Source organism: Schistocerca gregaria, unplaced genomic scaffold (assembly GCF_023897955.1).
Source record: "Schistocerca gregaria isolate iqSchGreg1 unplaced genomic scaffold, iqSchGreg1.2 ptg001105l, whole genome shotgun sequence".
Classification (NCBI taxonomy): domain Eukaryota; kingdom Metazoa; phylum Arthropoda; class Insecta; order Orthoptera; family Acrididae; genus Schistocerca; species Schistocerca gregaria.
In genome coordinates, this window is record NW_026062446.1 from 52,692 (window position 1) to 80,637 (window position 27,946).

General features: G+C 51.7%; 20 non-coding genes across 20 annotated transcripts; all 20 read right to left on the reverse strand.

Moving 5' to 3' along the window:
• Window positions 1–356: 356 nt before the first annotated feature.
• Window positions 357–475, reverse strand: LOC126328279 (5S ribosomal RNA). The gene has a single exon (XR_007561800.1). It is a non-coding gene; the product is annotated as a 5S ribosomal RNA (ribosomal RNA).
• Window positions 476–1,763: 1,288 nt separating this feature from the next.
• LOC126328281 (5S ribosomal RNA) lies at window positions 1,764–1,882 on the reverse strand. Its single transcript, XR_007561801.1, has one exon. It is a non-coding gene; the product is annotated as a 5S ribosomal RNA (ribosomal RNA).
• Window positions 1,883–3,166: 1,284 nt separating this feature from the next.
• LOC126328242 (5S ribosomal RNA) lies at window positions 3,167–3,285 on the reverse strand. Its single transcript, XR_007561764.1, has one exon. It is a non-coding gene; the product is annotated as a 5S ribosomal RNA (ribosomal RNA).
• Window positions 3,286–4,569: 1,284 nt separating this feature from the next.
• Window positions 4,570–4,688, reverse strand: LOC126328283 (5S ribosomal RNA). Its single transcript, XR_007561803.1, has one exon. It is a non-coding gene; the product is annotated as a 5S ribosomal RNA (ribosomal RNA).
• A 1,284-nt stretch (window positions 4,689–5,972) lies between these two features.
• LOC126328243 (5S ribosomal RNA) lies at window positions 5,973–6,091 on the reverse strand. Its single transcript, XR_007561765.1, has one exon. It is a non-coding gene; the product is annotated as a 5S ribosomal RNA (ribosomal RNA).
• A 1,284-nt stretch (window positions 6,092–7,375) lies between these two features.
• Window positions 7,376–7,494, reverse strand: LOC126328284 (5S ribosomal RNA). The gene has a single exon (XR_007561804.1). It is a non-coding gene; the product is annotated as a 5S ribosomal RNA (ribosomal RNA).
• Window positions 7,495–8,783: 1,289 nt separating this feature from the next.
• Window positions 8,784–8,902, reverse strand: LOC126328285 (5S ribosomal RNA). Its single transcript, XR_007561805.1, has one exon. It is a non-coding gene; the product is annotated as a 5S ribosomal RNA (ribosomal RNA).
• A 1,284-nt stretch (window positions 8,903–10,186) lies between these two features.
• Window positions 10,187–10,305, reverse strand: LOC126328287 (5S ribosomal RNA). The gene has a single exon (XR_007561806.1). It is a non-coding gene; the product is annotated as a 5S ribosomal RNA (ribosomal RNA).
• Window positions 10,306–11,589: 1,284 nt separating this feature from the next.
• Window positions 11,590–11,708, reverse strand: LOC126328288 (5S ribosomal RNA). Its single transcript, XR_007561807.1, has one exon. It is a non-coding gene; the product is annotated as a 5S ribosomal RNA (ribosomal RNA).
• Window positions 11,709–12,991: 1,283 nt separating this feature from the next.
• On the reverse strand, window positions 12,992–13,110 carry LOC126328289 (5S ribosomal RNA). The gene has a single exon (XR_007561808.1). It is a non-coding gene; the product is annotated as a 5S ribosomal RNA (ribosomal RNA).
• A 1,288-nt stretch (window positions 13,111–14,398) lies between these two features.
• Window positions 14,399–14,517, reverse strand: LOC126328290 (5S ribosomal RNA). The gene has a single exon (XR_007561809.1). It is a non-coding gene; the product is annotated as a 5S ribosomal RNA (ribosomal RNA).
• Window positions 14,518–15,806: 1,289 nt separating this feature from the next.
• Window positions 15,807–15,925, reverse strand: LOC126328291 (5S ribosomal RNA). The gene has a single exon (XR_007561810.1). It is a non-coding gene; the product is annotated as a 5S ribosomal RNA (ribosomal RNA).
• A 1,283-nt stretch (window positions 15,926–17,208) lies between these two features.
• On the reverse strand, window positions 17,209–17,327 carry LOC126328292 (5S ribosomal RNA). The gene has a single exon (XR_007561812.1). It is a non-coding gene; the product is annotated as a 5S ribosomal RNA (ribosomal RNA).
• Window positions 17,328–18,615: 1,288 nt separating this feature from the next.
• On the reverse strand, window positions 18,616–18,734 carry LOC126328293 (5S ribosomal RNA). Its single transcript, XR_007561813.1, has one exon. It is a non-coding gene; the product is annotated as a 5S ribosomal RNA (ribosomal RNA).
• Window positions 18,735–20,021: 1,287 nt separating this feature from the next.
• LOC126328295 (5S ribosomal RNA) lies at window positions 20,022–20,140 on the reverse strand. The gene has a single exon (XR_007561815.1). It is a non-coding gene; the product is annotated as a 5S ribosomal RNA (ribosomal RNA).
• Window positions 20,141–21,424: 1,284 nt separating this feature from the next.
• LOC126328244 (5S ribosomal RNA) lies at window positions 21,425–21,543 on the reverse strand. Its single transcript, XR_007561766.1, has one exon. It is a non-coding gene; the product is annotated as a 5S ribosomal RNA (ribosomal RNA).
• A 1,287-nt stretch (window positions 21,544–22,830) lies between these two features.
• On the reverse strand, window positions 22,831–22,949 carry LOC126328296 (5S ribosomal RNA). The gene has a single exon (XR_007561816.1). It is a non-coding gene; the product is annotated as a 5S ribosomal RNA (ribosomal RNA).
• Window positions 22,950–24,233: 1,284 nt separating this feature from the next.
• Window positions 24,234–24,352, reverse strand: LOC126328245 (5S ribosomal RNA). The gene has a single exon (XR_007561767.1). It is a non-coding gene; the product is annotated as a 5S ribosomal RNA (ribosomal RNA).
• Window positions 24,353–25,639: 1,287 nt separating this feature from the next.
• LOC126328297 (5S ribosomal RNA) lies at window positions 25,640–25,758 on the reverse strand. Its single transcript, XR_007561817.1, has one exon. It is a non-coding gene; the product is annotated as a 5S ribosomal RNA (ribosomal RNA).
• A 1,284-nt stretch (window positions 25,759–27,042) lies between these two features.
• LOC126328246 (5S ribosomal RNA) lies at window positions 27,043–27,161 on the reverse strand. The gene has a single exon (XR_007561768.1). It is a non-coding gene; the product is annotated as a 5S ribosomal RNA (ribosomal RNA).
• Between the last annotated feature and the right edge of the window lie 785 nt (window positions 27,162–27,946).

Below are 27,946 nucleotides of genomic sequence, written 5' to 3' on the forward strand. Positions count from 1 at the left end.
CCAGGCGGTCGCCGATCCGAATATAAACGTTGTTGCTTATCTTCGGTGGTCGGACGGGAACAGGTTTTTTTTTTAATGTAGTTAGTTTTTGGAATGTAGCGCTCCTACAAAACAGTAGGCTCTGACGCATTTCAAGAGCACATCTGTCGATTCGCAGTGTTTCGTTATTTTCAACGAGTTCCTAGCACTCTTCCTCCGCGCATTCTTGTACAAACTGAGTTCATTACTGTAATTTCGCATCTTACGTTTAATACAGTAGTTTAAAATGCTTGTGGAAGCATCTTTGTCGCACCTGAGAGTTTGTATGAAAAGAGGGCTGGCAGGTGTAGTGACATAAAATTTAAAAGAAGACAGGGAGCCAACAGCACCCGGTGTTCCCAGGCGGTCACCCATCCAAGTACTAACCGGGCCCGATGTTGCTTAACTTCGGTGATCGGACGAGAACCGGTGTATTCAACATGGTATGGCCGTTGGCGTCCTTATACTGTAGCCGCACGGCACAAGAAGGATTCGCCTCTCCTCCCAATACACGCAATCGCCATTTTCTGTGGCACATTTGACGCAAAGCACGTCCTTCCACCACGAAGGCGACGCGCAGTGCGGCGCGCCGCCACGTGGGTCAGACGCACAACACAGCTGCTCGTTGCACCGCCCGTCATTCGTTTGGTTCGTGCGGCCTCCGACACTCGCGGGAGACGCACCTTGTTATTGTTGTCCGTCGCAGGGATTGCGCGCGGCCGGGCGGCGGGTGGACTGCGCGGGGTGTGGCAGTGTCCTGCTGGACCGAGAGAAGCGTTCTCACCTGCCTGACACGCGTCGCGCTTCTAGATATTTGCGTAATTCGCACGGTGCATAATCGGCTGTCACCTTCCGTCCCGACTTGTCCCGACTTTGCTCGACTGCCGCTCGCTGCCGCTCGGGTCGCGGTCCATATGACAGCACAAGCACGAGGAACATCTGCGAGATGGGCGCGGGCCGAACCGGCGTGTCCGAGGCGACGTGTGCGGCCGTTCGGAGCTACCAGAGCAGCTCTGTGCCGCGCCGTGCCGTGGAAAGGTGCGAAAACATGCACACAAGACACAGGCTTTTCGACAAAGTATCCATCTCTTGTAGCGACGAAAGGTAAATTTTTGTTTACAAATTTGCCGTTGTGCACTGCTACAAAACAATATGCCCTGACGTATTTCACAACATTTCTGTCACTTCATACTGTTTTGTTATTTCCAGAGACTCTTTGGAAGTCTTCCTTGGCGCACTCTTTTCAAACTGAGTTCCTTAATATCGTATCTTACGATAGTTTAAAATCAGTATGGAAGCATCTTTGTCACATGAGAAAGGTAGCATGAAAAAACGGCTGGCAGGGGTAGCGACAAGAAGCAAGAAATGAAGACAGCCAGAGTTCCCAGGCGGTCGCCGATCCGAATATAAACGTTGTTGCTTATCTTCGGTGGTCGGACGGGAACAGGTTTTTTTTTTTTTTTAATGTAGTTAGTTTTTGGAATTTAGCGCTCCTACAAAACAGTAGGCTCTGACGCATTTCAAGAGCACATCTGTCGATTCGCAGTGTTTCGTTATTTTCAACGAGTTCCTATCACTCTTCCTCCGCGCATTCTTGTACAAACTGAGTTCATTACTGTAATTTCGCATCTTTCGTTTAATACAGTAGTTTAAAATGCTTGTGGAAGCATCTTTGTCGCACCTGAGAGTTTGTATGAAAAGAGGGCTGGCAGGTGTAGAGACATAAAATTTGAAAGAAGAGAGGGAGCCAACAGCACCCGGTGTTCCCAGGCGGTCACCCATCCAAGTACTAACCGGGCCCGATGTTGCTTAACTTCGGTGATCGGACGAGAACCGGTGTATTCAACATGGTATGGCCGTTGGCGTTCTTATACTGTAGCCGCACGGCACAAGAAGGCTTCGCCTCTCCTCCCAATACACGCAATCGCCATTTTCGGTGGCACATTTGACGCAATGCACGTCCTTCCACCTCGAAGGCGACGCGCAGTGCGGCGCGCCGCCACGTGGGTCAGACGCACAACACAGCTGCTCGTTGCACCGCCTGTCATTCGTTTGGTTCGTGCGGCCTCCGACACTCGAGGGAGACGCACCTTGTTATTGTTGTCCGTCGCAGGGATTGCGCGCGGCCGGGCGGCGGGTGGACTGCGCGGGGTGTGGCAGTGTCCTGCTGGACCGAGAGAAGCGTTCTCACCTGCCTGACACGCGTCGCGCTTCTAGATATTTGCGTAATTCGCACGGTGCATAATCGGCTGTCACCTTCCGTCCCGACTTGTCCCGACTTTGCTCGACTGCCGCTCGCTGCCGCTCGGGTCGCGGTCCATATGACAGCACAAGCACGAGGAACATCTGCGAGATGGGCGCGGGCCGAACCGGCGTGTCCGAGGCGACGTGTGCGGCCGTTCGGAGCTACCAGAGCAGCTCTGTGCCGCGCCGTGCCGTGGAAAGGTGCGAAAACATGCACACAAGACACAGGCTTTTCGACAAAGTATCCATCTCTTGTAGCGACGAAAGGTAAATTTTTGTTTACAAATTTGCCGTTGTGCACTGCTACAAAACAATATGCCCTGACGTACTTCACAACATTTCTGTCACTTCATACTGTTTTCTTATTTCCAGAGACTCTTTGGAAGTCTTCCTTGGCGCACTCTTTTCAAACTGAGTTCCTTAATATCGTACCTTACGATAGTTTAAAATCAGTATGGAAGCATCTTTGTCACATGAGAAAGGTAGCATGAAAAAACGGCTGGCAGGGGTAGCGACAAGAAAGCAAGAAATGAAGACAGCCAGAGTTCCCAGGCGGTCGCCGATCCGAATATAAACGTTGTTGCTTATCTTCGGTGGTCGGACGGGAACAGGTTTTTTTTTTAATGTAGTTAGTTTTTGGAATGTAGCGCTCCTACAAAACAGTAGGCTCTGACGCATTTCAAGAGCACATCTGTCGATTCGCAGTGTTTCGTTATTTTCAACGAGTTCCTAGCACTCTTCCTCCGCGCATTCTTGTACAAACTGAGTTCATTACTGTAATTTCGCATCTTACGTTTAATACAGTAGTTTAAAATGCTTGTGGAAGCATCTTTGTCGCACCTGAGAGTTTGTATGAAAAGAGGGCTGGCAGGTGTAGTGACATAAAATTTAAAAGAAGACAGGGAGCCAACAGCACCCGGTGTTCCCAGGCGGTCACCCATCCAAGTACTAACCGGGCCCGATGTTGCTTAACTTCGGTGATCGGACGAGAACCGGTGTATACAACATGGTATGGCCGTTGGCGTCCTTATACTGTAGCCGCACGGCACAAGAAGGATTCGCCTCTCCTCCCAATACACGCAATCGCCATTTTCGGTGGCACATTTGACGCAAAGCACGTCCTTCCACCACGAAGGCGACGCGCAGTGCGGCGCGCCGCCACGTGGGTCAGACGCACAACACAGCTGCTCGTTGCACCGCCCGTCATTCGTTTGGTTCGTGCGGCCTCCGACACTCGCGGGAGACGCACCTTGTTATTGTTGTCCGTCGCAGGGATTGCGCGCGGCCGGGCGGCGGGTGGACTGCGCGGGGTGTGGCAGTGTCCTGCTGGACCGAGAGAAGCGTTCTCACCTGCCTGACACGCGTCGCGCTTCTAGATATTTGCGTAATTCGCACGGTGCATAATCGGCTGTCACCTTCCGTCCCGACTTGTCCCGACTTTGCTCGACTGCCGCTCGCTGCCGCTCGGGTCGCGGTCCATATGACAGCACAAGCACGAGGAACATCTGCGAGATGGGCGCGGGCCGAACCGGCGTGTCCGAGGCGACGTGTGCGGCCGTTCGGAGCTACCAGAGCAGCTCTGTGCCGCGCCGTGCCGTGGAAAGGTGCGAAAACATGCACACAAGACACAGGCTTTTCGACAAAGTATCCATCTCTTGTAGCGACGAAAGGTAAATTTTTGTTTACAAATTTGCCGTTGTGCACTGCTACAAAACAATATGCCCTGACGTACTTCACAACATTTCTGTCACTTCATACTGTTTTCTTATTTCCAGAGACTCTTTGGAAGTCTTCCTTGGCGCACTCTTTTCAAACTGAGTTCCTTAATATCGTACCTTACGATAGTTTAAAATCAGTATGGAAGCATCTTTGTCACATGAGAAAGGTAGCATGAAAAAACGGCTGGCAGGGGTAGCGACAAGAAAGCAAGAAATGAAGACAGCCAGAGTTCCCAGGCGGTCGCCGATCCGAATATAAACGTTGTTGCTTATCTTCGGTGGTCGGACAGGAACAGGTTTTTTTTTTAATGTAGTTAGTTTTTGGAATGTAGCGCTCCTACAAAACAGTAGGCTCTGACGCATTTCAAGAGCACATCTGTCGATTCGCAGTGTTTCGTTATTTTCAACGAGTTCCTAGCACTCTTCCTCCGCGCATTCTTGTACAAACTGAGTTCATTACTGTAATTTCGCATCTTACGTTTAATACAGTAGTTTAAAATGCTTGTGGAAGCATCTTTGTCGCACCTGAGAGTTTGTATGAAAAGAGGGCTGGCAGGTGTAGTGACATAAAATTTAAAAGAAGACAGGGAGCCAACAGCACCCGGTGTTCCCAGGCGGTCACCCATCCAAGTACTAACCGGGCCCGATGTTGCTTAACTTCGGTGATCGGACGAGAACCGGTGTATTCAACATGGTATGGCCGTTGGCGTCCTTATACTGTAGCCGCACGGCACAAGAAGGCTTCGCCTCTCCTCCCAATACACGCAATCGCCATTTTCGGTGGCACATTTGACGCAATGCACGTCCTTCCACCTCGAAGGCGACGCGCAGTGCGGCGCGCCGCCACGTGGGTCAGACGCACAACACAGCTGCTCGTTGCACCGCCTGTCATTCGTTTGGTTCGTGCGGCCTCCGACACTCGAGGGAGACGCACCTTGTTATTGTTGTCCGTCGCAGGGATTGCGCGCGGCCGGGCGGCGGGTGGACTGCGCGGGGTGTGGCAGTGTCCTGCTGGACCGAGAGAAGCGTTCTCACCTGCCTGACACGCGTCGCGCTTCTAGATATTTGCGTAATTCGCACGGTGCATAATCGGCTGTCACCTTCCGTCCCGACTTGTCCCGACTTTGCTCGACTGCCGCTCGCTGCCGCTCGGGTCGCGGTCCATATGACAGCACAAGCACGAGGAACATCTGCGAGATGGGCGCGGGCCGAACCGGCGTGTCCGAGGCGACGTGTGCGGCCGTTCGGAGCTACCAGAGCAGCTCTGTGCCGCGCCGTGCCGTGGAAAGGTGCGAAAACATGCACACAAGACACAGGCTTTTCGACAAAGTATCCATCTCTTGTAGCGACGAAAGGTAAATTTTTGTTTACAAATTTGCCGTTGTGCACTGCTACAAAACAATATGCCCTGACGTACTTCACAACATTTCTGTCACTTCATACTGTTTTCTTATTTCCAGAGACTCTTTGGAAGTCTTCCTTGGCGCACTCTTTTCAAACTGAGTTCCTTAATATCGTACCTTACGATAGTTTAAAATCAGTATGGAAGCATCTTTGTCACATGAGAAAGGTAGCATGAAAAAACGGCTGGCAGGGGTAGCGACAAGAAAGCAAGAAATGAAGACAGCCAGAGTTCCCAGGCGGTCGCCGATCCGAATATAAACGTTGTTGCTTATCTTCGGTGGTCGGACGGGAACAGGTTTTTTTTTTAATGTAGTTAGTTTTTGGAATGTAGCGCTCCTACAAAACAGTAGGCTCTGACGCATTTCAAGAGCACATCTGTCGATTCGCAGTGTTTCGTTATTTTCAACGAGTTCCTAGCACTCTTCCTCCGCGCATTCTTGTACAAACTGAGTTCATTACTGTAATTTCGCATCTTACGTTTAATACAGTAGTTTAAAATGCTTGTGGAAGCATCTTTGTCGCACCTGAGAGTTTGTATGAAAAGAGGGCTGGCAGGTGTAGTGACATAAAATTTAAAAGAAGACAGGGAGCCAACAGCACCCGGTGTTCCCAGGCGGTCACCCATCCAAGTACTAACCGGGCCCGATGTTGCTTAACTTCGGTGATCGGACGAGAACCGGTGTATACAACATGGTATGGCCGTTGGCGTCCTTATACTGTAGCCGCACGGCACAAGAAGGATTCGCCTCTCCTCCCAATACACGCAATCGCCATTTTCGGTGGCACATTTGACGCAAAGCACGTCCTTCCACCACGAAGGCGACGCGCAGTGCGGCGCGCCGCCACGTGGGTCAGACGCACAACACAGCTGCTCGTTGCACCGCCCGTCATTCGTTTGGTTCGTGCGGCCTCCGACACTCGCGGGAGACGCACCTTGTTATTGTTGTCCGTCGCAGGGATTGCGCGCGGCCGGGCGGCGGGTGGACTGCGCGGGGTGTGGCAGTGTCCTGCTGGACCGAGAGAAGCGTTCTCACCTGCCTGACACGCGTCGCGCTTCTAGATATTTGCGTAATTCGCACGGTGCATAATCGGCTGTCACCTTCCGTCCCGACTTGTCCCGACTTTGCTCGACTGCCGCTCGCTGCCGCTCGGGTCGCGGTCCATATGACAGCACAAGCACGAGGAACATCTGCGAGATGGGCGCGGGCCGAACCGGCGTGTCCGAGGCGACGTGTGCGGCCGTTCGGAGCTACCAGAGCAGCTCTGTGCCGCGCCGTGCCGTGGAAAGGTGCGAAAACATGCACACAAGACACAGGCTTTTCGACAAAGTATCCATCTCTTGTAGCGACGAAAGGTAAATTTTTGTTTACAAATTTGCCGTTGTGCACTGCTACAAAACAATATGCCCTGACGTACTTCACAACATTTCTGTCACTTCATACTGTTTTCTTATTTCCAGAGACTCTTTGGAAGTCTTCCTTGGCGCACTCTTTTCAAACTGAGTTCCTTAATATCGTACCTTACGATAGTTTAAAATCAGTATGGAAGCATCTTTGTCACATGAGAAAGGTAGCATGAAAAAACGGCTGGCAGGGGTAGCGACAAGAAAGCAAGAAATGAAGACAGCCAGAGTTCCCAGGCGGTCGCCGATCCGAATATAAACGTTGTTGCTTATCTTCGGTGGTCGGACGGGAACAGGTTTTTTTTTTAATGTAGTTAGTTTTTGGAATGTAGCGCTCCTACAAAACAGTAGGCTCTGACGCATTTCAAGAGCACATCTGTCGATTCGCAGTGTTTCGTTATTTTCAACGAGTTCCTAGCACTCTTCCTCCGCGCATTCTTGTACAAACTGAGTTCATTACTGTAATTTCGCATCTTACGTTTAATACAGTAGTTTAAAATGCTTGTGGAAGCATCTTTGTCGCACCTGAGAGTTTGTATGAAAAGAGGGCTGGCAGGTGTAGTGACATAAAATTTAAAAGAAGACAGGGAGCCAACAGCACCCGGTGTTCCCAGGCGGTCACCCATCCAAGTACTAACCGGGCCCGATGTTGCTTAACTTCGGTGATCGGACGAGAACCGGTGTATTCAACATGGTATGGCCGTTGGCGTCCTTATACTGTAGCCGCACGGCACAAGAAGGATTCGCCTCTCCTCCCAATACACGCAATCGCCATTTTCTGTGGCACATTTGACGCAAAGCACGTCCTTCCACCACGAAGGCGACGCGCAGTGCGGCGCGCCGCCACGTGGGTCAGACGCACAACACAGCTGCTCGTTGCACCGCCCGTCATTCGTTTGGTTCGTGCGGCCTCCGACACTCGCGGGAGACGCACCTTGTTATTGTTGTCCGTCGCAGGGATTGCGCGCGGCCGGGCGGCGGGTGGACTGCGCGGGGTGTGGCAGTGTCCTGCTGGACCGAGAGAAGCGTTCTCACCTGCCTGACACGCGTCGCGCTTCTAGATATTTGCGTAATTCGCACGGTGCATAATCGGCTGTCACCTTCCGTCCCGACTTGTCCCGACTTTGCTCGACTGCCGCTCGCTGCCGCTCGGGTCGCGGTCCATATGACAGCACAAGCACGAGGAACATCTGCGAGATGGGCGCGGGCCGAACCGGCGTGTCCGAGGCGACGTGTGCGGCCGTTCGGAGCTACCAGAGCAGCTCTGTGCCGCGCCGTGCCGTGGAAAGGTGCGAAAACATGCACACAAGACACAGGCTTTTCGACAAAGTATCCATCTCTTGTAGCGACGAAAGGTAAATTTTTGTTTACAAATTTGCCGTTGTGCACTGCTACAAAACAATATGCCCTGACGTATTTCACAACATTTCTGTCACTTCATACTGTTTTGTTATTTCCAGAGACTCTTTGGAAGTCTTCCTTGGCGCACTCTTTTCAAACTGAGTTCCTTAATATCGTATCTTACGATAGTTTAAAATCAGTATGGAAGCATCTTTGTCACATGAGAAAGGTAGCATGAAAAAACGGCTGGCAGGGGTAGCGACAAGAAGCAAGAAATGAAGACAGCCAGAGTTCCCAGGCGGTCGCCGATCCGAATATAAACGTTGTTGCTTATCTTCGGTGGTCGGACGGGAACAGGTTTTTTTTTTTTTTTTAATGTAGTTAGTTTTTGGAATTTAGCGCTCCTACAAAACAGTAGGCTCTGACGCATTTCAAGAGCACATCTGTCGATTCGCAGTGTTTCGTTATTTTCAACGAGTTCCTATCACTCTTCCTCCGCGCATTCTTGTACAAACTGAGTTCATTACTGTAATTTCGCATCTTTCGTTTAATACAGTAGTTTAAAATGCTTGTGGAAGCATCTTTGTCGCACCTGAGAGTTTGTATGAAAAGAGGGCTGGCAGGTGTAGAGACATAAAATTTGAAAGAAGAGAGGGAGCCAACAGCACCCGGTGTTCCCAGGCGGTCACCCATCCAAGTACTAACCGGGCCCGATGTTGCTTAACTTCGGTGATCGGACGAGAACCGGTGTATTCAACATGGTATGGCCGTTGGCGTCCTTATACTGTAGCCGCACGGCACAAGAAGGCTTCGCCTCTCCTCCCAATACACGCAATCGCCATTTTCGGTGGCACATTTGACGCAATGCACGTCCTTCCACCTCGAAGGCGACGCGCAGTGCGGCGCGCCGCCACGTGGGTCAGACGCACAACACAGCTGCTCGTTGCACCGCCCGTCATTCGTTTGGTTCGTGCGGCCTCCGACACTCGAGGGAGACGCACCTTGTTATTGTTGTCCGTCGCAGGGATTGCGCGCGGCCGGGCGGCGGGTGGACTGCGCGGGGTGTGGCAGTGTCCTGCTGGACCGAGAGAAGCGTTCTCACCTGCCTGACACGCGTCGCGCTTCTAGATATTTGCGTAATTCGCACGGTGCATAATCGGCTGTCACCTTCCGTCCCGACTTGTCCCGACTTTGCTCGACTGCCGCTCGCTGCCGCTCGGGTCGCGGTCCATATGACAGCACAAGCACGAGGAACATCTGCGAGATGGGCGCGGGCCGAACCGGCGTGTCCGAGGCGACGTGTGCGGCCGTTCGGAGCTACCAGAGCAGCTCTGTGCCGCGCCGTGCCGTGGAAAGGTGCGAAAACATGCACACAAGACACAGGCTTTTCGACAAAGTATCCATCTCTTGTAGCGACGAAAGGTAAATTTTTGTTTACAAATTTGCCGTTGTGCACTGCTACAAAACAATATGCCCTGACGTACTTCACAACATTTCTGTCACTTCATACTGTTTTCTTATTTCCAGAGACTCTTTGGAAGTCTTCCTTGGCGCACTCTTTTCAAACTGAGTTCCTTAATATCGTACCTTACGATAGTTTAAAATCAGTATGGAAGCATCTTTGTCACATGAGAAAGGTAGCATGAAAAAACGGCTGGCAGGGGTAGCGACAAGAAAGCAAGAAATGAAGACAGCCAGAGTTCCCAGGCGGTCGCCGATCCGAATATAAACGTTGTTGCTTATCTTCGGTGGTCGGACGGGAACAGGTTTTTTTTTTAATGTAGTTAGTTTTTGGAATGTAGCGCTCCTACAAAACAGTAGGCTCTGACGCATTTCAAGAGCACATCTGTCGATTCGCAGTGTTTCGTTATTTTCAACGAGTTCCTAGCACTCTTCCTCCGCGCATTCTTGTACAAACTGAGTTCATTACTGTAATTTCGCATCTTACGTTTAATACAGTAGTTTAAAATGCTTGTGGAAGCATCTTTGTCGCACCTGAGAGTTTGTATGAAAAGAGGGCTGGCAGGTGTAGTGACATAAAATTTAAAAGAAGACAGGGAGCCAACAGCACCCGGTGTTCCCAGGCGGTCACCCATCCAAGTACTAACCGGGCCCGATGTTGCTTAACTTCGGTGATCGGACGAGAACCGGTGTATTCAACATGGTATGGCCGTTGGCGTCCTTATACTGTAGCCGCACGGCACAAGAAGGATTCGCCTCTCCTCCCAATACACGCAATCGCCATTTTCGGTGGCACATTTGACGCAAAGCACGTCCTTCCACCACGAAGGCGACGCGCAGTGCGGCGCGCCGCCACGTGGGTCAGACGCACAACACAGCTGCTCGTTGCACCGCCCGTCATTCGTTTGGTTCGTGCGGCCTCCGACACTCGCGGGAGACGCACCTTGTTATTGTTGTCCGTCGCAGGGATTGCGCGCGGCCGGGCGGCGGGTGGACTGCGCGGGGTGTGGCAGTGTCCTGCTGGACCGAGAGAAGCGTTCTCACCTGCCTGACACGCGTCGCGCTTCTAGATATTTGCGTAATTCGCACGGTGCATAATCGGCTGTCACCTTCCGTCCCGACTTGTCCCGACTTTGCTCGACTGCCGCTCGCTGCCGCTCGGGTCGCGGTCCATATGACAGCACAAGCACGAGGAACATCTGCGAGATGGGCGCGGGCCGAACCGGCGTGTCCGAGGCGACGTGTGCGGCCGTTCGGAGCTACCAGAGCAGCTCTGTGCCGCGCCGTGCCGTGGAAAGGTGCGAAAACATGCACACAAGACACAGGCTTTTCGACAAAGTATCCATCTCTTGTAGCGACGAAAGGTAAATTTTTGTTTACAAATTTGCCGTTGTGCACTGCTACAAAACAATATGCCCTGACGTACTTCACAACATTTCTGTCACTTCATACTGTTTTCTTATTTCCAGAGACTCTTTGGAAGTCTTCCTTGGCGCACTCTTTTCAAACTGAGTTCCTTAATATCGTACCTTACGATAGTTTAAAATCAGTATGGAAGCATCTTTGTCACATGAGAAAGGTAGCATGAAAAAACGGCTGGCAGGGGTAGCGACAAGAAAGCAAGAAATGAAGACAGCCAGAGTTCCCAGGCGGTCGCCGATCCGAATATAAACGTTGTTGCTTATCTTCGGTGGTCGGACGGGAACAGGTTTTTTTTTTAATGTAGTTAGTTTTTGGAATGTAGCGCTCCTACAAAACAGTAGGCTCTGACGCATTTCAAGAGCACATCTGTCGATTCGCAGTGTTTCGTTATTTTCAACGAGTTCCTAGCACTCTTCCTCCGCGCATTCTTGTACAAACTGAGTTCATTACTGTAATTTCGCATCTTACGTTTAATACAGTAGTTTAAAATGCTTGTGGAAGCATCTTTGTCGCACCTGAGAGTTTGTATGAAAAGAGGGCTGGCAGGTGTAGTGACATAAAATTTAAAAGAAGACAGGGAGCCAACAGCACCCGGTGTTCCCAGGCGGTCACCCATCCAAGTACTAACCGGGCCCGATGTTGCTTAACTTCGGTGATCGGACGAGAACCGGTGTATTCAACATGGTATGGCCGTTGGCGTCCTTATACTGTAGCCGCACGGCACAAGAAGGATTCGCCTCTCCTCCCAATACACGCAATCGCCATTTTCGGTGGCACATTTGACGCAAAGCACGTCCTTCCACCACGAAGGCGACGCGCAGTGCGGCGCGCCGCCACGTGGGTCAGACGCACAACACAGCTGCTCGTTGCACCGCCCGTCATTCGTTTGGTTCGTGCGGCCTCCGACACTCGCGGGAGACGCACCTTGTTATTGTTGTCCGTCGCAGGGATTGCGCGCGGCCGGGCGGCGGGTGGACTGCGCGGGGTGTGGCAGTGTCCTGCTGGACCGAGAGAAGCGTTCTCACCTGCCTGACACGCGTCGCGCTTCTAGATATTTGCGTAATTCGCACGGTGCATAATCGGCTGTCACCTTCCGTCCCGACTTGTCCCGACTTTGCTCGACTGCCGCTCGCTGCCGCTCGGGTCGCGGTCCATATGACAGCACAAGCACGAGGAACATCTGCGAGATGGGCGCGGGCCGAACCGGCGTGTCCGAGGCGACGTGTGCGGCCGTTCGGAGCTACCAGAGCAGCTCTGTGCCGCGCCGTGCCGTGGAAAGGTGCGAAAACATGCACACAAGACACAGGCTTTTCGACAAAGTATCCATCTCTTGTAGCGACGAAAAGTAAATTTTTGTTTACAAATTTGCCGTTGTGCACTGCTACAAAACAATATGCCCTGACGTACTTCACAACATTTCTGTCACTTCATACTGTTTTCTTATTTCCAGAGACTCTTTGGAAGTCTTCCTTGGCGCACTCTTTTCAAACTGAGTTCCTTAATATCGTACCTTACGATAGTTTAAAATCAGTATGGAAGCATCTTTGTCACATGAGAAAGGTAGCATGAAAAAACGGCTGGCAGGGGTAGCGACAAGAAAGCAAGAAATGAAGACAGCCAGAGTTCCCAGGCGGTCGCCGATCCGAATATAAACGTTGTTGCTTATCTTCGGTGGTCGGACGGGAACAGGTTTTTTTTTTAATGTAGTTAGTTTTTGGAATGTAGCGCTCCTACAAAACAGTAGGCTCTGACGCATTTCAAGAGCACATCTGTCGATCGCAGTGTTTCGTTATTTTCAACGAGTTCCTAGCACTCTTCCTCCGCGCATTCTTGTACAAACTGAGTTCATTACTGTAATTTCGCATCTTACGTTTAATACAGTAGTTTAAAATGCTTGTGGAAGCATCTTTGTCGCACCTGAGAGTTTGTATGAAAAGAGGGCTGGCAGGTGTAGTGACATAAAATTTAAAAGAAGACAGGGAGCCAACAGCACCCGGTGTTCCCAGGCGGTCACCCATCCAAGTACTAACCGGGCCCGATGTTGCTTAACTTCGGTGATCGGACGAGAACCGGTGTATTCAACATGGTATGGCCGTTGGCGTCCTTATACTGTAGCCGCACGGCACAAGAAGGATTCGCCTCTCCTCCCAATACACGCAATCGCCATTTTCGGTGGCACATTTGACGCAAAGCACGTCCTTCCACCACGAAGGCGACGCGCAGTGCGGCGCGCCGCCACGTGGGTCAGACGCACAACACAGCTGCTCGTTGCACCGCCCGTCATTCGTTTGGTTCGTGCGGCCTCCGACACTCGCGGGAGACGCACCTTGTTATTGTTGTCCGTCGCAGGGATTGCGCGCGGCCGGGCGGCGGGTGGACTGCGCGGGGTGTGGCAGTGTCCTGCTGGACCGAGAGAAGCGTTCTCACCTGCCTGACACGCGTCGCGCTTCTAGATATTTGCGTAATTCGCACGGTGCATAATCGGCTGTCACCTTCCGTCCCGACTTGTCCCGACTTTGCTCGACTGCCGCTCGCTGCCGCTCGGGTCGCGGTCCATATGACAGCACAAGCACGAGGAACATCTGCGAGATGGGCGCGGGCCGAACCGGCGTGTCCGAGGCGACGTGTGCGGCCGTTCGGAGCTACCAGAGCAGCTCTGTGCCGCGCCGTGCCGTGGAAAGGTGCGAAAACATGCACACAAGACACAGGCTTTTCGACAAAGTATCCATCTCTTGTAGCGACGAAAGGTAAATTTTTGTTTACAAATTTGCCGTTGTGCACTGCTACAAAACAATATGCCCTGACGTATTTCACAACATTTCTGTCACTTCATACTGTTTTGTTATTTCCAGAGACTCTTTGGAAGTCTTCCTTGGCGCACTCTTTTCAAACTGAGTTCCTTAATATCGTATCTTACGATAGTTTAAAATCAGTATCGAAGCATCTTTGTCACATGAGAAAGGTAGCATGAAAAAACGGCTGGCAGGGGTAGCGACAAGAAGCAAGAAATGAAGACAGCCAGAGTTCCCAGGCGGTCGCCGATCCGAATATAAACGTTGTTGCTTATCTTCGGTGGTCGGACGGGAACAGGTTTTTTTTTTTTTTTAATGTAGTTAGTTTTTGGAATTTAGCGCTCCTACAAAACAGTAGGCTCTGACGCATTTCAAGAGCACATCTGTCGATTCGCAGTGTTTCGTTATTTTCAACGAGTTCCTATCACTCTTCCTCCGCGCATTCTTGTACAAACTGAGTTCATTACTGTAATTTCGCATCTTTCGTTTAATACAGTAGTTTAAAATGCTTGTGGAAGCATCTTTGTCGCACCTGAGAGTTTGTATGAAAAGAGGGCTGGCAGGTGTAGAGACATAAAATTTGAAAGAAGAGAGGGAGCCAACAGCACCCGGTGTTCCCAGGCGGTCACCCATCCAAGTACTAACCGGGCCCGATGTTGCTTAACTTCGGTGATCGGACGAGAACCGGTGTATTCAACATGGTATGGCCGTTGGCGTCCTTATACTGTAGCCGCACGGCACAAGAAGGCTTCGCCTCTCCTCCCAATACACGCAATCGCCATTTTCGGTGGCACATTTGACGCAATGCACGTCCTTCCACCTCGAAGGCGACGCGCAGTGCGGCGCGCCGCCACGTGGGTCAGACGCACAACACAGCTGCTCGTTGCACCGCCTGTCATTCGTTTGGTTCGTGCGGCCTCCGACACTCGAGGGAGACGCACCTTGTTATTGTTGTCCGTCGCAGGGATTGCGCGCGGCCGGGCGGCGGGTGGACTGCGCGGGGTGTGGCAGTGTCCTGCTGGACCGAGAGAAGCGTTCTCACCTGCCTGACACGCGTCGCGCTTCTAGATATTTGCGTAATTCGCACGGTGCATAATCGGCTGTCACCTTCCGTCCCGACTTGTCCCGACTTTGCTCGACTGCCGCTCGCTGCCGCTCGGGTCGCGGTCCATATGACAGCACAAGCACGAGGAACATCTGCGAGATGGGCGCGGGCCGAACCGGCGTGTCCGAGGCGACGTGTGCGGCCGTTCGGAGCTACCAGAGCAGCTCTGTGCCGCGCCGTGCCGTGGAAAGGTGCGAAAACATGCACACAAGACACAGGCTTTTCGACAAAGTATCCATCTCTTGTAGCGACGAAAGGTAAATTTTTGTTTACAAATTTGCCGTTGTGCACTGCTACAAAACAATATGCCCTGACGTATTTCACAACATTTCTGTCACTTCATACTGTTTTGTTATTTCCAGAGACTCTTTGGAAGTCTTCCTTGGCGCACTCTTTTCAAACTGAGTTCCTTAATATCGTATCTTACGATAGTTTAAAATCAGTATGGAAGCATCTTTGTCACATGAGAAAGGTAGCATGAAAAAACGGGTGGCAGGGGTAGCGACAAGAAGCAAGAAATGAAGACAGCCAGAGTTCCCAGGCGGTCGCCGATCCGAATATAAACGTTGTTGCTTATCTTCGGTGGTCGGACGGGAACAGGTTTTTTTTTTTTTTTTAATGTAGTTAGTTTTTGGAATTTAGCGCTCCTACAAAACAGTAGGCTCTGACGCATTTCAAGAGCACATCTGTCGATTCGCAGTGTTTCGTTATTTTCAACGAGTTCCTATCACTCTTCCTCCGCGCATTCTTGTACAAACTGAGTTCATTACTGTAATTTCGCATCTTTCGTTTAATACAGTAGTTTAAAATGCTTGTGGAAGCATCTTTGTCGCACCTGAGAGTTTGTATGAAAAGAGGGCTGGCAGGTGTAGAGACATAAAATTTGAAAGAAGAGAGGGAGCCAACAGCACCCGGTGTTCCCAGGCGGTCACCCATCCAAGTACTAACCGGGCCCGATGTTGCTTAACTTCGGTGATCGGACGAGAACCGGTGTATTCAACATGGTATGGCCGTTGGCGTCCTTATACTGTAGCCGCACGGCACAAGAAGGCTTCGCCTCTCCTCCCAATACACGCAATCGCCATTTTCGGTGGCACATTTGACGCAATGCACGTCCTTCCACCTCGAAGGCGACGCGCAGTGCGGCGCGCCGCCACGTGGGTCAGACGCACAACACAGCTGCTCGTTGCACCGCCTGTCATTCGTTTGGTTCGTGCGGCCTCCGACACTCGAGGGAGACGCACCTTGTTATTGTTGTCCGTCGCAGGGATTGCGCGCGGCCGGGCGGCGGGTGGACTGCGCGGGGTGTGGCAGTGTCCTGCTGGACCGAGAGAAGCGTTCTCACCTGCCTGACACGCGTCGCGCTTCTAGATATTTGCGTAATTCGCACGGTGCATAATCGGCTGTCACCTTCCGTCCCGACTTGTCCCGACTTTGCTCGACTGCCGCTCGCTGCCGCTCGGGTCGCGGTCCATATGACAGCACAAGCACGAGGAACATCTGCGAGATGGGCGCGGGCCGAACCGGCGTGTCCGAGGCGACGTGTGCGGCCGTTCGGAGCTACCAGAGCAGCTCTGTGCCGCGCCGTGCCGTGGAAAGGTGCGAAAACATGCACACAAGACACAGGCTTTTCGACAAAGTATCCATCTCTTGTAGCGACGAAAAGTAAATTTTTGTTTACAAATTTGCCGTTGTGCACTGCTACAAAACAATATGCCCTGACGTACTTCACAACATTTCTGTCACTTCATACTGTTTTCTTATTTCCAGAGACTCTTTGGAAGTCTTCCTTGGCGCACTCTTTTCAAACTGAGTTCCTTAATATCGTACCTTACGATAGTTTAAAATCAGTATGGAAGCATCTTTGTCACATGAGAAAGGTAGCATGAAAAAACGGCTGGCAGGGGTAGCGACAAGAAAGCAAGAAATGAAGACAGCCAGAGTTCCCAGGCGGTCGCCGATCCGAATATAAACGTTGTTGCTTATCTTCGGTGGTCGGACGGGAACAGGTTTTTTTTTTAATGTAGTTAGTTTTTGGAATGTAGCGCTCCTACAAAACAGTAGGCTCTGACGCATTTCAAGAGCACATCTGTCGATCGCAGTGTTTCGTTATTTTCAACGAGTTCCTAGCACTCTTCCTCCGCGCATTCTTGTACAAACTGAGTTCATTACTGTAATTTCGCATCTTACGTTTAATACAGTAGTTTAAAATGCTTGTGGAAGCATCTTTGTCGCACCTGAGAGTTTGTATGAAAAGAGGGCTGGCAGGTGTAGTGACATAAAATTTAAAAGAAGACAGGGAGCCAACAGCACCCGGTGTTCCCAGGCGGTCACCCATCCAAGTACTAACCGGGCCCGATGTTGCTTAACTTCGGTGATCGGACGAGAACCGGTGTATTCAACATGGTATGGCCGTTGGCGTCCTTATACTGTAGCCGCACGGCACAAGAAGGATTCGCCTCTCCTCCCAATACACGCAATCGCCATTTTCGGTGGCACATTTGACGCAAAGCACGTCCTTCCACCACGAAGGCGACGCGCAGTGCGGCGCGCCGCCACGTGGGTCAGACGCACAACACAGCTGCTCGTTGCACCGCCCGTCATTCGTTTGGTTCGTGCGGCCTCCGACACTCGCGGGAGACGCACCTTGTTATTGTTGTCCGTCGCAGGGATTGCGCGCGGCCGGGCGGCGGGTGGACTGCGCGGGGTGTGGCAGTGTCCTGCTGGACCGAGAGAAGCGTTCTCACCTGCCTGACACGCGTCGCGCTTCTAGATATTTGCGTAATTCGCACGGTGCATAATCGGCTGTCACCTTCCGTCCCGACTTGTCCCGACTTTGCTCGACTGCCGCTCGCTGCCGCTCGGGTCGCGGTCCATATGACAGCACAAGCACGAGGAACATCTGCGAGATGGGCGCGGGCCGAACCGGCGTGTCCGAGGCGACGTGTGCGGCCGTTCGGAGCTACCAGAGCAGCTCTGTGCCGCGCCGTGCCGTGGAAAGGTGCGAAAACATGCACACAAGACACAGGCTTTTCGACAAAGTATCCATCTCTTGTAGCGACGAAAGGTAAATTTTTGTTTACAAATTTGCCGTTGTGCACTGCTACAAAACAATATGCCCTGACGTATTTCACAACATTTCTGTCACTTCATACTGTTTTGTTATTTCCAGAGACTCTTTGGAAGTCTTCCTTGGCGCACTCTTTTCAAACTGAGTTCCTTAATATCGTATCTTACGATAGTTTAAAATCAGTATCGAAGCATCTTTGTCACATGAGAAAGGTAGCATGAAAAAACGGCTGGCAGGGGTAGCGACAAGAAGCAAGAAATGAAGACAGCCAGAGTTCCCAGGCGGTCGCCGATCCGAATATAAACGTTGTTGCTTATCTTCGGTGGTCGGACGGGAACAGGTTTTTTTTTTTTTTTAATGTAGTTAGTTTTTGGAATTTAGCGCTCCTACAAAACAGTAGGCTCTGACGCATTTCAAGAGCACATCTGTCGATTCGCAGTGTTTCGTTATTTTCAACGAGTTCCTATCACTCTTCCTCCGCGCATTCTTGTACAAACTGAGTTCATTACTGTAATTTCGCATCTTTCGTTTAATACAGTAGTTTAAAATGCTTGTGGAAGCATCTTTGTCGCACCTGAGAGTTTGTATGAAAAGAGGGCTGGCAGGTGTAGAGACATAAAATTTGAAAGAAGAGAGGGAGCCAACAGCACCCGGTGTTCCCAGGCGGTCACCCATCCAAGTACTAACCGGGCCCGATGTTGCTTAACTTCGGTGATCGGACGAGAACCGGTGTATTCAACATGGTATGGCCGTTGGCGTCCTTATACTGTAGCCGCACGGCACAAGAAGGCTTCGCCTCTCCTCCCAATACACGCAATCGCCATTTTCGGTGGCACATTTGACGCAATGCACGTCCTTCCACCTCGAAGGCGACGCGCAGTGCGGCGCGCCGCCACGTGGGTCAGACGCACAACACAGCTGCTCGTTGCACCGCCTGTCATTCGTTTGGTTCGTGCGGCCTCCGACACTCGAGGGAGACGCACCTTGTTATTGTTGTCCGTCGCAGGGATTGCGCGCGGCCGGGCGGCGGGTGGACTGCGCGGGGTGTGGCAGTGTCCTGCTGGACCGAGAGAAGCGTTCTCACCTGCCTGACACGCGTCGCGCTTCTAGATATTTGCGTAATTCGCACGGTGCATAATCGGCTGTCACCTTCCGTCCCGACTTGTCCCGACTTTGCTCGACTGCCGCTCGCTGCCGCTCGGGTCGCGGTCCATATGACAGCACAAGCACGAGGAACATCTGCGAGATGGGCGCGGGCCGAACCGGCGTGTCCGAGGCGACGTGTGCGGCCGTTCGGAGCTACCAGAGCAGCTCTGTGCCGCGCCGTGCCGTGGAAAGGTGCGAAAACATGCACACAAGACACAGGCTTTTCGACAAAGTATCCATCTCTTGTAGCGACGAAAGGTAAATTTTTGTTTACAAATTTGCCGTTGTGCACTGCTACAAAACAATATGCCCTGACGTATTTCACAACATTTCTGTCACTTCATACTGTTTTGTTATTTCCAGAGACTCTTTGGAAGTCTTCCTTGGCGCACTCTTTTCAAACTGAGTTCCTTAATATCGTATCTTACGATAGTTTAAAATCAGTATGGAAGCATCTTTGTCACATGAGAAAGGTAGCATGAAAAAACGGCTGGCAGGGGTAGCGACAAGAAGCAAGAAATGAAGACAGCCAGAGTTCCCAGGCGGTCGCCGATCCGAATATAAACGTTGTTGCTTATCTTCGGTGGTCGGACGGGAACAGGTTTTTTTTTTTTTTAATGTAGTTAGTTTTTGGAATTTAGCGCTCCTACAAAACAGTAGGCTCTGACGCATTTCAAGAGCACATCTGTCGATTCGCAGTGTTTCGTTATTTTCAACGAGTTCCTATCACTCTTCCTCCGCGCATTCTTGTACAAACTGAGTTCATTACTGTAATTTCGCATCTTTCGTTTAATACAGTAGTTTAAAATGCTTGTGGAAGCATCTTTGTCGCACCTGAGAGTTTGTATGAAAAGAGGGCTGGCAGGTGTAGAGACATAAAATTTGAAAGAAGAGAGGGAGCCAACAGCACCCGGTGTTCCCAGGCGGTCACCCATCCAAGTACTAACCGGGCCCGATGTTGCTTAACTTCGGTGATCGGACGAGAACCGGTGTATTCAACATGGTATGGCCGTTGGCGTCCTTATACTGTAGCCGCACGGCACAAGAAGGCTTCGCCTCTCCTCCCAATACACGCAATCGCCATTTTCGGTGGCACATTTGACGCAATGCACGTCCTTCCACCTCGAAGGCGACGCGCAGTGCGGCGCGCCGCCACGTGGGTCAGACGCACAACACAGCTGCTCGTTGCACCGCCTGTCATTCGTTTGGTTCGTGCGGCCTCCGACACTCGAGGGAGACGCACCTTGTTATTGTTGTCCGTCGCAGGGATTGCGCGCGGCCGGGCGGCGGGTGGACTGCGCGGGGTGTGGCAGTGTCCTGCTGGACCGAGAGAAGCGTTCTCACCTGCCTGACACGCGTCGCGCTTCTAGATATTTGCGTAATTCGCACGGTGCATAATCGGCTGTCACCTTCCGTCCCGACTTGTCCCGACTTTGCTCGACTGCCGCTCGCTGCCGCTCGGGTCGCGGTCCATATGACAGCACAAGCACGAGGAACATCTGCGAGATGGGCGCGGGCCGAACCGGCGTGTCCGAGGCGACGTGTGCGGCCGTTCGGAGCTACCAGAGCAGCTCTGTGCCGCGCCGTGCCGTGGAAAGGTGCGAAAACATGCACACAAGACACAGGCTTTTCGACAAAGTATCCATCTCTTGTAGCGACGAAAGGTAAATTTTTGTTTACAAATTTGCCGTTGTGCACTGCTACAAAACAATATGCCCTGACGTACTTCACAACATTTCTGTCACTTCATACTGTTTTCTTATTTCCAGAGACTCTTTGGAAGTCTTCCTTGGCGCACTCTTTTCAAACTGAGTTCCTTAATATCGTACCTTACGATAGTTTAAAATCAGTATGGAAGCATCTTTGTCACATGAGAAAGGTAGCATGAAAAAACGGCTGGCAGGGGTAGCGACAAGAAAGCAAGAAATGAAGACAGCCAGAGTTCCCAGGCGGTCGCCGATCCGAATATAAACGTTGTTGCTTATCTTCGGTGGTCGGACGGGAACAGGTTTTTTTTTTAATGTAGTTAGTTTTTGGAATGTAGCGCTCCTACAAAACAGTAGGCTCTGACGCATTTCAAGAGCACATCTGTCGATTCGCAGTGTTTCGTTATTTTCAACGAGTTCCTAGCACTCTTCCTCCGCGCATTCTTGTACAAACTGAGTTCATTACTGTAATTTCGCATCTTACGTTTAATACAGTAGTTTAAAATGCTTGTGGAAGCATCTTTGTCGCACCTGAGAGTTTGTATGAAAAGAGGGCTGGCAGGTGTAGTGACATAAAATTTAAAAGAAGACAGGGAGCCAACAGCACCCGGTGTTCCCAGGCGGTCACCCATCCAAGTACTAACCGGGCCCGATGTTGCTTAACTTCGGTGATCGGACGAGAACCGGTGTATACAACATGGTATGGCCGTTGGCGTCCTTATACTGTAGCCGCACGGCACAAGAAGGATTCGCCTCTCCTCCCAATACACGCAATCGCCATTTTCGGTGGCACATTTGACGCAAAGCACGTCCTTCCACCACGAAGGCGACGCGCAGTGCGGCGCGCCGCCACGTGGGTCAGACGCACAACACAGCTGCTCGTTGCACCGCCCGTCATTCGTTTGGTTCGTGCGGCCTCCGACACTCGCGGGAGACGCACCTTGTTATTGTTGTCCGTCGCAGGGATTGCGCGCGGCCGGGCGGCGGGTGGACTGCGCGGGGTGTGGCAGTGTCCTGCTGGACCGAGAGAAGCGTTCTCACCTGCCTGACACGCGTCGCGCTTCTAGATATTTGCGTAATTCGCACGGTGCATAATCGGCTGTCACCTTCCGTCCCGACTTGTCCCGACTTTGCTCGACTGCCGCTCGCTGCCGCTCGGGTCGCGGTCCATATGACAGCACAAGCACGAGGAACATCTGCGAGATGGGCGCGGGCCGAACCGGCGTGTCCGAGGCGACGTGTGCGGCCGTTCGGAGCTACCAGAGCAGCTCTGTGCCGCGCCGTGCCGTGGAAAGGTGCGAAAACATGCACACAAGACACAGGCTTTTCGACAAAGTATCCATCTCTTGTAGCGACGAAAGGTAAATTTTTGTTTACAAATTTGCCGTTGTGCACTGCTACAAAACAATATGCCCTGACGTATTTCACAACATTTCTGTCACTTCATACTGTTTTGTTATTTCCAGAGACTCTTTGGAAGTCTTCCTTGGCGCACTCTTTTCAAACTGAGTTCCTTAATATCGTATCTTACGATAGTTTAAAATCAGTATGGAAGCATCTTTGTCACATGAGAAAGGTAGCATGAAAAAACGGCTGGCAGGGGTAGCGACAAGAAGCAAGAAATGAAGACAGCCAGAGTTCCCAGGCGGTCGCCGATCCGAATATAAACGTTGTTGCTTATCTTCGGTGGTCGGACGGGAACAGGTTTTTTTTTTTTTTAATGTAGTTAGTTTTTGGAATTTAGCGCTCCTACAAAACAGTAGGCTCTGACGCATTTCAAGAGCACATCTGTCGATTCGCAGTGTTTCGTTATTTTCAACGAGTTCCTATCACTCTTCCTCCGCGCATTCTTGTACAAACTGAGTTCATTACTGTAATTTCGCATCTTTCGTTTAATACAGTAGTTTAAAATGCTTGTGGAAGCATCTTTGTCGCACCTGAGAGTTTGTATGAAAAGAGGGCTGGCAGGTGTAGAGACATAAAATTTGAAAGAAGAGAGGGAGCCAACAGCACCCGGTGTTCCCAGGCGGTCACCCATCCAAGTACTAACCGGGCCCGATGTTGCTTAACTTCGGTGATCGGACGAGAACCGGTGTATTCAACATGGTATGGCCGTTGGCGTCCTTATACTGTAGCCGCACGGCACAAGAAGGATTCGCCTCTCCTCCCAATACACGCAATCGCCATTTTCGGTGGCACATTTGACGCAAAGCACGTCCTTCCACCACGAAGGCGACGCGCAGTGCGGCGCGCCGCCACGTGGGTCAGACGCACAACACAGCTGCTCGTTGCACCGCCCGTCATTCGTTTGGTTCGTGCGGCCTCCGACACTCGCGGGAGACGCACCTTGTTATTGTTGTCCGTCGCAGGGATTGCGCGCGGCCGGGCGGCGGGTGGACTGCGCGGGGTGTGGCAGTGTCCTGCTGGACCGAGAGAAGCGTTCTCACCTGCCTGACACGCGTCGCGCTTCTAGATATTTGCGTAATTCGCACGGTGCATAATCGGCTGTCACCTTCCGTCCCGACTTGTCCCGACTTTGCTCGACTGCCGCTCGCTGCCGCTCGGGTCGCGGTCCATATGACAGCACAAGCACGAGGAACATCTGCGAGATGGGCGCGGGCCGAACCGGCGTGTCCGAGGCGACGTGTGCGGCCGTTCGGAGCTACCAGAGCAGCTCTGTGCCGCGCCGTGCCGTGGAAAGGTGCGAAAACATGCACACAAGACACAGGCTTTTCGACAAAGTATCCATCTCTTGTAGCGACGAAAGGTAAATTTTTGTTTACAAATTTGCCGTTGTGCACTGCTACAAAACAATATGCCCTGACGTACTTCACAACATTTCTGTCACTTCATACTGTTTTCTTATTTCCAGAGACTCTTTGGAAGTCTTCCTTGGCGCACTCTTTTCAAACTGAGTTCCTTAATATCGTACCTTACGATAGTTTAAAATCAGTATGGAAGCATCTTTGTCACATGAGAAAGGTAGCATGAAAAAACGGCTGGCAGGGGTAGCGACAAGAAAGCAAGAAATGAAGACAGCCAGAGTTCCCAGGCGGTCGCCGATCCGAATATAAACGTTGTTGCTTATCTTCGGTGGTCGGACGGGAACAGGTTTTTTTTTTAATGTAGTTAGTTTTTGGAATGTAGCGCTCCTACAAAACAGTAGGCTCTGACGCATTTCAAGAGCACATCTGTCGATTCGCAGTGTTTCGTTATTTTCAACGAGTTCCTAGCACTCTTCCTCCGCGCATTCTTGTACAAACTGAGTTCATTACTGTAATTTCGCATCTTACGTTTAATACAGTAGTTTAAAATGCTTGTGGAAGCATCTTTGTCGCACCTGAGAGTTTGTATGAAAAGAGGGCTGGCAGGTGTAGTGACATAAAATTTAAAAGAAGACAGGGAGCCAACAGCACCCGGTGTTCCCAGGCGGTCACCCATCCAAGTACTAACCGGGCCCGATGTTGCTTAACTTCGGTGATCGGACGAGAACCGGTGTATACAACATGGTATGGCCGTTGGCGTCCTTATACTGTAGCCGCACGGCACAAGAAGGATTCGCCTCTCCTCCCAATACACGCAATCGCCATTTTCGGTGGCACATTTGACGCAAAGCACGTCCTTCCACCACGAAGGCGACGCGCAGTGCGGCGCGCCGCCACGTGGGTCAGACGCACAACACAGCTGCTCGTTGCACCGCCCGTCATTCGTTTGGTTCGTGCGGCCTCCGACACTCGCGGGAGACGCACCTTGTTATTGTTGTCCGTCGCAGGGATTGCGCGCGGCCGGGCGGCGGGTGGACTGCGCGGGGTGTGGCAGTGTCCTGCTGGACCGAGAGAAGCGTTCTCACCTGCCTGACACGCGTCGCGCTTCTAGATATTTGCGTAATTCGCACGGTGCATAATCGGCTGTCACCTTCCGTCCCGACTTGTCCCGACTTTGCTCGACTGCCGCTCGCTGCCGCTCGGGTCGCGGTCCATATGACAGCACAAGCACGAGGAACATCTGCGAGATGGGCGCGGGCCGAACCGGCGTGTCCGAGGCGACGTGTGCGGCCGTTCGGAGCTACCAGAGCAGCTCTGTGCCGCGCCGTGCCGTGGAAAGGTGCGAAAACATGCACACAAGACACAGGCTTTTCGACAAAGTATCCATCTCTTGTAGCGACGAAAGGTAAATTTTTGTTTACAAATTTGCCGTTGTGCACTGCTACAAAACAATATGCCCTGACGTATTTCACAACATTTCTGTCACTTCATACTGTTTTGTTATTTCCAGAGACTCTTTGGAAGTCTTCCTTGGCGCACTCTTTTCAAACTGAGTTCCTTAATATCGTATCTTACGATAGTTTAAAATCAGTATGGAAGCATCTTTGTCACATGAGAAAGGTAGCATGAAAAAACGGCTGGCAGGGGTAGCGACAAGAAGCAAGAAATGAAGACAGCCAGAGTTCCCAGGCGGTCGCCGATCCGAATATAAACGTTGTTGCTTATCTTCGGTGGTCGGACGGGAACAGGTTTTTTTTTTTTTTAATGTAGTTAGTTTTTGGAATTTAGCGCTCCTACAAAACAGTAGGCTCTGACGCATTTCAAGAGCACATCTGTCGATTCGCAGTGTTTCGTTATTTTCAACGAGTTCCTATCACTCTTCCTCCGCGCATTCTTGTACAAACTGAGTTCATTACTGTAATTTCGCATCTTTCGTTTAATACAGTAGTTTAAAATGCTTGTGGAAGCATCTTTGTCGCACCTGAGAGTTTGTATGAAAAGAGGGCTGGCAGGTGTAGAGACATAAAATTTGAAAGAAGAGAGGGAGCCAACAGCACCCGGTGTTCCCAGGCGGTCACCCATCCAAGTACTAACCGGGCCCGATGTTGCTTAACTTCGGTGATCGGACGAGAACCGGTGTATTCAACATGGTATGGCCGTTGGCGTCCTTATACTGTAGCCGCACGGCACAAGAAGGATTCGCCTCTCCTCCCAATACACGCAATCGCCATTTTCGGTGGCACATTTGACGCAAAGCACGTCCTTCCACCACGAAGGCGACGCGCAGTGCGGCGCGCCGCCACGTGGGTCAGACGCACAACACAGCTGCTCGTTGCACCGCCCGTCATTCGTTTGGTTCGTGCGGCCTCCGACACTCGCGGGAGACGCACCTTGTTATTGTTGTCCGTCGCAGGGATTGCGCGCGGCCGGGCGGCGGGTGGACTGCGCGGGGTGTGGCAGTGTCCTGCTGGACCGAGAGAAGCGTTCTCACCTGCCTGACACGCGTCGCGCTTCTAGATATTTGCGTAATTCGCACGGTGCATAATCGGCTGTCACCTTCCGTCCCGACTTGTCCCGACTTTGCTCGACTGCCGCTCGCTGCCGCTCGGGTCGCGGTCCATATGACAGCACAAGCACGAGGAACATCTGCGAGATGGGCGCGGGCCGAACCGGCGTGTCCGAGGCGACGTGTGCGGCCGTTCGGAGCTACCAGAGCAGCTCTGTGCCGCGCCGTGCCGTGGAAAGGTGCGAAAACATGCACACAAGACACAGGCTTTTCGACAAAGTATCCATCTCTTGTAGCGACGAAAGGTAAATTTTTGTTTACAAATTTGCCGTTGTGCACTGCTACAAAACAATATGCCCTGACGTACTTCACAACATTTCTGTCACTTCATACTGTTTTCTTATTTCCAGAGACTCTTTGGAAGTCTTCCTTGGCGCACTCTTTTCAAACTGAGTTCCTTAATATCGTACCTTACGATAGTTTAAAATCAGTATGGAAGCATCTTTGTCACATGAGAAAGGTAGCATGAAAAAACGGCTGGCAGGGGTAGCGACAAGAAAGCAAGAAATGAAGACAGCCAGAGTTCCCAGGCGGTCGCCGATCCGAATATAAACGTTGTTGCTTATCTTCGGTGGTCGGACGGGAACAGGTTTTTTTTTTAATGTAGTTAGTTTTTGGAATGTAGCGCTCCTACAAAACAGTAGGCTCTGACGCATTTCAAGAGCACATCTGTCGATTCGCAGTGTTTCGTTATTTTCAACGAGTTCCTAGCACTCTTCCTCCGCGCATTCTTGTACAAACTGAGTTCATTACTGTAATTTCGCATCTTACGTTTAATACAGTAGTTTAAAATGCTTGTGGAAGCATCTTTGTCGCACCTGAGAGTTTGTATGAAAAGAGGGCTGGCAGGTGTAGTGACATAAAATTTAAAAGAAGACAGGGAGCCAACAGCACCCGGTGTTCCCAGGCGGTCACCCATCCAAGTACTAACCGGGCCCGATGTTGCTTAACTTCGGTGATCGGACGAGAACCGGTGTATACAACATGGTATGGCCGTTGGCGTCCTTATACTGTAGCCGCACGGCACAAGAAGGATTCGCCTCTCCTCCCAATACACGCAATCGCCATTTTCGGTGGCACATTTGACGCAAAGCACGTCCTTCCACCACGAAGGCGACGCGCAGTGCGGCGCGCCGCCACGTGGGTCAGACGCACAACACAGCTGCTCGTTGCACCGCCCGTCATTCGTTTGGTTCGTGCGGCCTCCGACACTCGCGGGAGACGCACCTTGTTATTGTTGTCCGTCGCAGGGATTGCGCGCGGCCGGGCGGCGGGTGGACTGCGCGGGGTGTGGCAGTGTCCTGCTGGACCGAGAGAAGCGTTCTCACCTGCCTGACACGCGTCGCGCTTCTAGATATTTGCGTAATTCGCACGGTGCATAATCGGCTGTCACCTTCCGTCCCGACTTGTCCCGACTTTGCTCGACTGCCGCTCGCTGCCGCTCGGGTCGCGGTCCATATGACAGCACAAGCACGAGGAACATCTGCGAGATGGGCGCGGGCCGAACCGGCGTGTCCGAGGCGACGTGTGCGGCCGTTCGGAGCTACCAGAGCAGCTCTGTGCCGCGCCGTGCCGTGGAAAGGTGCGAAAACATGCACACAAGACACAGGCTTTTCGACAAAGTATCCATCTCTTGTAGCGACGAAAGGTAAATTTTTGTTTACAAATTTGCCGTTGTGCACTGCTACAAAACAATATGCCCTGACGTATTTCACAACATTTCTGTCACTTCATACTGTTTTGTTATTTCCAGAGACTCTTTGGAAGTCTTCCTTGGCGCACTCTT